Source organism: Mandrillus leucophaeus, unplaced genomic scaffold (genome assembly GCF_000951045.1).
Source record: "Mandrillus leucophaeus isolate KB7577 unplaced genomic scaffold, Mleu.le_1.0 Scaffold242, whole genome shotgun sequence".
Taxonomy (NCBI): domain Eukaryota; kingdom Metazoa; phylum Chordata; class Mammalia; order Primates; family Cercopithecidae; genus Mandrillus; species Mandrillus leucophaeus.
This window is the reverse complement of record NW_012102499.1, coordinates 1,448,273-1,454,929: the sequence shown is the minus strand read 5'-3', so window position 1 is coordinate 1,454,929 and position 6,657 is coordinate 1,448,273.

Sequence of the window (6,657 nt, the reverse complement as noted above, 5' to 3'; positions counted from 1 at the left end):
AGGGAGGGAGGGAGGGAGGGAGGAAAGAAGAAAGGAAGGAAATAAATTACATGCCAGTGGAATAAAAAGACAGTTTTGGTGGATGGCCCTTGCCTAAGAAAATATGGATCCCTTCATTTTCCTCTTTGCCAAGCTATTTGGAGTCGCTTCTGGCTGGCTTTAGTTTACATCAACCCTCCTATTTGGGGGCCAGGCACTAGAAGTTGTCCAATGAATACATCCAGCTGGGTAAGTCCCCCTGCCATGTGGAGGGAGAAATCAACCAATCCATTGTGCTTAGTAGTGAGTCCAGACTGTATGTGACAGGCACCGTGGAGGGTTTGAGGCTTGTGACACAAAGCCCTGGCTGTCAGGTGGCTCCAGTTGGGGTGAAAGATAAGGCATCCTGTACTCTCTGGCACCAACTAAACTCCCGAGACAGAAAGGAAGCAACGAGGGCCTTGACCATGGGGACTTAGACATGCTGAAAAGCATCCGTTCTGGCTGGATCGTGCCCCTGTCCTAGCTCCCTCCCCATCATGAATGCCAAAGCACATTCCTTGACAAAAGACTTAAGCCAGACCCCCACAGCTGCTCCACAGCTGAACTACCCTTTGGCCTCCCCTCCGTCATGGTGCCAGGAAACAGAGGAAAAACTGAGGAAGGCAGTGGTCCTCAACCTCCACTGCCTGTTAGAGTCACCTGAGGAACTGAAAAGCACAGACCTGTTTCTGCTTCCTCCAAACCCACTGAAGCAGCATCTGTCATGAGGGGCCCCGGTCTCACCTCTGAAAGCTCCACAGCTGACCTGATGAGCAGCCAGGGGTGGGAGCCCCAGGGTGAGGTCTGACAACCAGGACCCCGTTTGGATCCCCTGCTCATGCTGAGCCCACTTACATGGCAGCAGCAGGGAGAATCTTAATGCAGGTGAAGTTTAGGACTGGATTAGTTCTCGCCAAAGACCCGCTGCACAACTCACGAAAGGCCAGGGATGAAGTGCAGTCTCTAAAGTGGCGCTTTGGGTTGGTGATAGGCTGGGGAGCACCTAACCCTCAACCGTGTAAAGCGGCTGATTGATTTGGCAGGGATCACAGGTAGCAGGTAGAAAGGACCAAAGAGATGGGTGGAGAATTCCTTTTCTGGCTAAGGACACTGATCTACAGGGAAAGTTGGGTTGGCTAAGAGGGTCTGGCTGCAGTGAAAGGATAATCTATTGATTGACATTTTAATACTGCCCTGGCCTTCCCCTCTCAAGTATTTCTCTTGGTGTAACAGCAGGGAATCGTCAATGAGGCATTCAGATGAAGTGAACACACAGAGAGATAAGGGAAAAGGTGTCCAGAGTAGAAGAATCCATAGAGACAGATGGATGGGTTGCCTGGGATGGGGAAGGCAGGACTTGGGACTGGCTGCTAACAGGTACACAGTTTCTTCTGGGGGTGATGGACATGTCCCGGAGTTACACAGTAGTGATGTTTGCACAGCATAGTGAAATAGGCTACATCCACTGATGTGCGCTTTCAAATGAATTTTATGGTATATAAATTTTTATCTGCCATTTTTTGATACTGGCATTTTTTTTATCTCAATAAAAAAAATCAATGCAGTGAATGCACCACTGTGGAGGGCCGCAACCCCAGCGCAGGCGCCTCCCCATCATCCCACTTGGAGAAAGTCTATGAGCGGAAGGGTAGGCCTGCGTCCAGCTCCCACGCACCTTACACCTAAGAATGAGTCCTGGGTTTAAAGAGTTTTCTTTTCTCCTTTTTTGAAACAGTCTCACTCTGTTGCCCAGGCTGGAGTACAGTGGCCCAATCTCAGCTCACTGCATCTCCGCCTCCCGGGTTCAAGTGATTCTCCTGCCTCAGCCTCCCGAGTAGCTGGTACATACCACCACGCCCAGCTAATTTTTGTGTTTTTAGTAGCAATGGGGTTTCACCATGTTGGCCAGGCTGGTCTCAAACTCCTGGCCTCAAGTGATCTGCCCACCTCGGCCTCCCAAAGTGCTGGGATTACAGGTGTGAGCCATTGTGCCTGGCCCCCATTTTATTTTTTAACTTTACCAAGAATTGTTTATCATTTTAGAAAATCATAATGTGATGTGTTTGTCACCGACACGGCAACCCACAAGCACTTGCATTCTTTCAGGGGTGACCCCACAACGGGCGCAAGCATATAACGACTCCATTGTGTTTACTGTAGTCGTGCTCAAGCAGTACGCACTGAAAGTTTATTCGTACTTTCATGTGTCCTTTACATTAGAGTTAAGGCATACATTTATTACTTGCTTAGGTACATTTTGTTAGCAATTAATCTCATTTTGTGATAGTAAGGGGGCATTAGAAAATAGCTGTTACAAAGGAGGTGTTGAAAAGGAGTCTGGTGAGTTGAGAGCACCGCTCTCATCTTCCCAAACGTGGTCCCAGGGAGGCTGAGGTGTGGACCGGTACTGCCCTCTTGTGGCCGGGGTGGGAGGGACCCAGCAAGCACAAAGAGCCCAGGGAAGAAGGGCCAGATGGTTTGCGGTGGCTCAAAATGGATGGAGATAAAAGATTCACCTTCTCCTCTGGCAGGATTCTCCACCACCACCGCCCCCTCCCCAGTCTCCATTCCCACCACCAGAGAAATTTCAGATTAAACATTTTTCTCTCCTGTAAAATGAGGGCGTTACCTGCCTCGTAAGAATGAAGTCTTTTGGCTCTGATAGCTTAGCCCCGCCAGGGTCTCTGTATTTCCACACCCCTTTCCCCAGCCCTTGGGCAGCTTACATCAGGCAGGGTCTAGGATGAGGTCCCTGAAGCATGGGATGAACTAGCAATCAGCTGAGCAGCCGGCTCTGGAATCAGGACCCGGAAAAACCTGGGCTCAAGGCACAGCACTGGCATAACTCGCTGGGTGACATAGATAAGGCAGCCCTAGGGGATGTCACTAGATGCTGCCAAGGTCCAGTGCTCACATCCTGTGCCTCTCTAGAGTCTGCTCTGATGAGCAAATTATTTTTCAGTGGATGGAGTGCAAGAACCAGGAGAAAACTATAACTAGCTGACTTTAATCAAAGACACCATCCATCAGGGATTTTAATTTTCTGAAACTGTAATATGCAAGTTTATTATCCCTCCACTGAACAGCACATCTGTTCATTCAAAGATGAAATATTCAAGATCAGAGTATTAACTGTATCATGGGCCAGCAATTACCAAGGAATTAGGATCTGATTAGACATTCAGCCAGTAAGCTATGTTGAGCATCAGTGTGGGGAGTTGTTTCAGCCCAGCTTCACACAATCTCATGTGTGAAATGTGAGCTGGTGCTGATTTCCTGATGATCCAGCAGTTTCCCTCCAGCAACCTACCCTGGATGCTGTGCAAATTAAAGTCCACTTTGTGGGAGGTTGAAGTCACTGGTCATCACTCAGGAGGACCCCAGACCTGATGCTGAGTAAATCTAACACGTACCTTAATCAGGGACCCAGTCAGATGGTGCCTAAGGAAATGCCCTCAACCCTTGACAGTCCATGGCAAGACTTGCAAATTTGAATGGCCGAAGAATGCGACCAACACTAGTGGGATATGGGAGACTGTGACAAAATTAAAAATGCACGCTCTATCTGAATAGGACAACCACGGTGCAGCTCCAGACCAGATAACACAGGAACACAATCTGCCCTGAACAAGTTGGGCTGACTGCTCACTGTATAAGAACAACACACCTCCAAAAATTGTGCAAAAGACTCAGTAAGATGTCAGAACGGGGCCGGGCACGGTGGCTCAAGCCTGTAATCCCAGCACTTTGGGAGGCCGAGACGGACGGATCACGAGGTCAGGAGATCGAGACCATCCTGGCTAACACAGTGAAACCCCGTCTCTACTAAAAATACAAAAAAAAAACTTAGCCGGGCGAGGTGGCGGCGCCTGTAGTCCCAGCTACTCGGGAGGCTGAGGCAGGAGAACAGCGGGAACCCGGGAGGCGGAGCTTGCAGTGAGCCGAGATCGCGCCACTGCACTCCAGCCTGGGTGACAGAGCGAGACTCCGTCTCAAAAAAAAAAAAAAAGATGTCAGAACGGATTTAAGATTTGGATGCATGATAGGTAGTCCTGGGTAGGGTTCAAGGAAGCAGGGCTCTCGAAATGGATGCTGTCAGGAAGTGGGGGATAACTGGTTATCTTAAGAAAATCGCTCAGGCGCGGTGGCTCATGCCTGTAATCCCAGCACTTTGGGAGGCCGAGGTGGGCGGTCACAAGGTTAAGAGATTGAGACCATCCTGGCTAACACGGTGAAACCCCATCTCTACTAAAAATACAAAAATTAGCTGGGCATGGTGGCAGGTGCCTGTTATCCCAGCTGCTCGGGAGGCTGAGGCAGGAGAATTGCTTGAACCTGGGAGGCAGAAGTTGCAGTGAGCCAAGATTGCACCACTGCACTCCAGCCTGGTGACAGAGAGAGACTCTATCTCAAAAAATAAATAAAAAAATAAATAAAAAATAAAGTGTGAAGAAGGAAGTGAAGCTATAGCTGTAACTGGTTAAGAAGCACATTAACCAGGACAGGGAGATGTTTGGTCAATTTTGCATCTTGGAAAATGCTCATGTTTTCGGTGTGGACATGACTAAAGAAATGTTCCTTTGTCTTGACCCACCACGGCTGAAGAGCAGTCTTGTACTGACGTAGGTGTCCTGTGAAATTGTGTACGCTCAGCAGGACATGGACGTACAGCTTTTAATACCAGGCTAGCATCTGGATGACAGGAACTACTTTTCTTTTTCCTGGTAGCTGCCCCATTTTACACTCCCACCAGCAATATAAGGTTCCAATTTCTCCACATTCACCAACAATTGTTATTGGTCTGTCTTCATTACAGCCATCCCAGTGAGTGTGAAGTGGTATCTCCTTAAGATTTTGATTCGCATTTCCCTAGTGATGAAAAGCATCTTTTCACATGCTTATTGGTGATTTGTTCATCTTCCTTGGAGACATGTCTATTCAAATTCTTTATATTTTTAAAATTGTCTCTTCATTGTTGAGTTGTAAAAGTTCTTGATCAGATACATTACTTGCAAATGTTATCTTGCATTCTGTGAGTTGGATTGTCTTTGTACTTTCTTCATCATTTCCTTTGAAGCAAAAAAACTTAGAAGTTTGATGAAGTCCAATTTACCTATTTCTCATTGGTTGGTTGTGCTTTTGGTGTCCTAGCTAAAAAACCACTGCCTTACCCAAGGTCACAAAGATTTACACCTATGTTTACTTCTAAGAGTTTTATGTAGCTTTAGCTCATGTCTTGGCTCCATTCTGGGTTACTTTTTTGAATAAGAATATGCATTTTAACAAGGTCCCAGGTAATTTGCATGCACAATTGAAGCTGAAAACCATTGCCTAAGTCACACCCTGGCAGCACATTACAATCACTTTAAGAGCTTTTAAAATGTATGCATAAGCCTCACCCAGATACAATTCCGCTTAGTCTGAGGTGGCCTTATTTTTTAATGTTTTTAGTTGATTCTAATGTGAAGCGAGGGTTGAGAATTACCATCTTTGCTGACTAACATTTTCTGTAGCCCTCAACTAATTCTTCAGTTTAATGAGGATGTCCACAAAACTATCACTTGCCTCATTGCCTAATCAATGTTTTATGTCTTTAACTTATTTGACAAATGGTATATTTAACATCATTCATACATTCTTTCCATATGGATTTCACCCACATGCTTTTGTTAGGTTGGTTTGTATCCACTGCTTTATATGTGATGCTGAGACTTCTAACAGTGCTACATTAAAATTGGGATCAGCATTCACAGTGCACATAGTACATGAGTATGAACAGGCTTACTGTCTGCGGATATAATACAAATCACACCTTCATTAAGACTAGAGAATGGCAGTAATACCGGGTGATAAGTGTATGAGGGTGGACAAGAGATAGAAATGAGAAGAGGAAGTATAGAACTTCAACAATTTCCTGAGAAAACCAAAGACCTCAGTTGGTCAAGAGCATGGTCTACAATCAGCAACATTTCAGCATCTAGTATCATTTTATCTTTAAGTCATTATTTGTCCTTGGTCTTGCTGGGTTTTGTTTTTATTATTTTCTTAAAGGAGAAGGGTGGGAATGGGTAAAACATTCTGGTCTTCCTTTTGCAAATCTAGAACCACAAAACCAATTACAAATTGGGACTCTTGCCATAAACAAAAATAACTTCAATTTATCAGTGACCTAAATAGAAGAGCTAAAACCAAAAAACTCTTAGAAGAAAATATAGGAGGAAACAATGTATTCTGTGTTTTCTTTTTTTGTGTGGGGGGGAGCGGGGGACGGAGTTTCACTCTTGTCACCCAGGCTGGAGTGCAGTAGTGCAATCTTGGCTCACTGCAACCTCTGCCTCCCGGGTTCAAATGATTCTCCTGCCTCAGCCTCCCAAGTAGCTGGGATTACAGGCATGCACCACCAGACCCAGCTAATTTTGTAGTTTTAGTAGAAATAGGGTTTCACTATGTTGGCCAGGCTGGTCTCAAACTCTGACCTCAGGTGATCCACTCACCTCAGCCTCCAATTTTGTATTTTTAGTAGAAACAGGGTTTCACTATGTTGGTCAGGCTGGTCTTAAACTCTGACCTCAGGTGATCCACCCGCCTCAGCCTCCCGGAAGTGCTGCAATTACGGGTGTGAGCCACAGCGCCCAG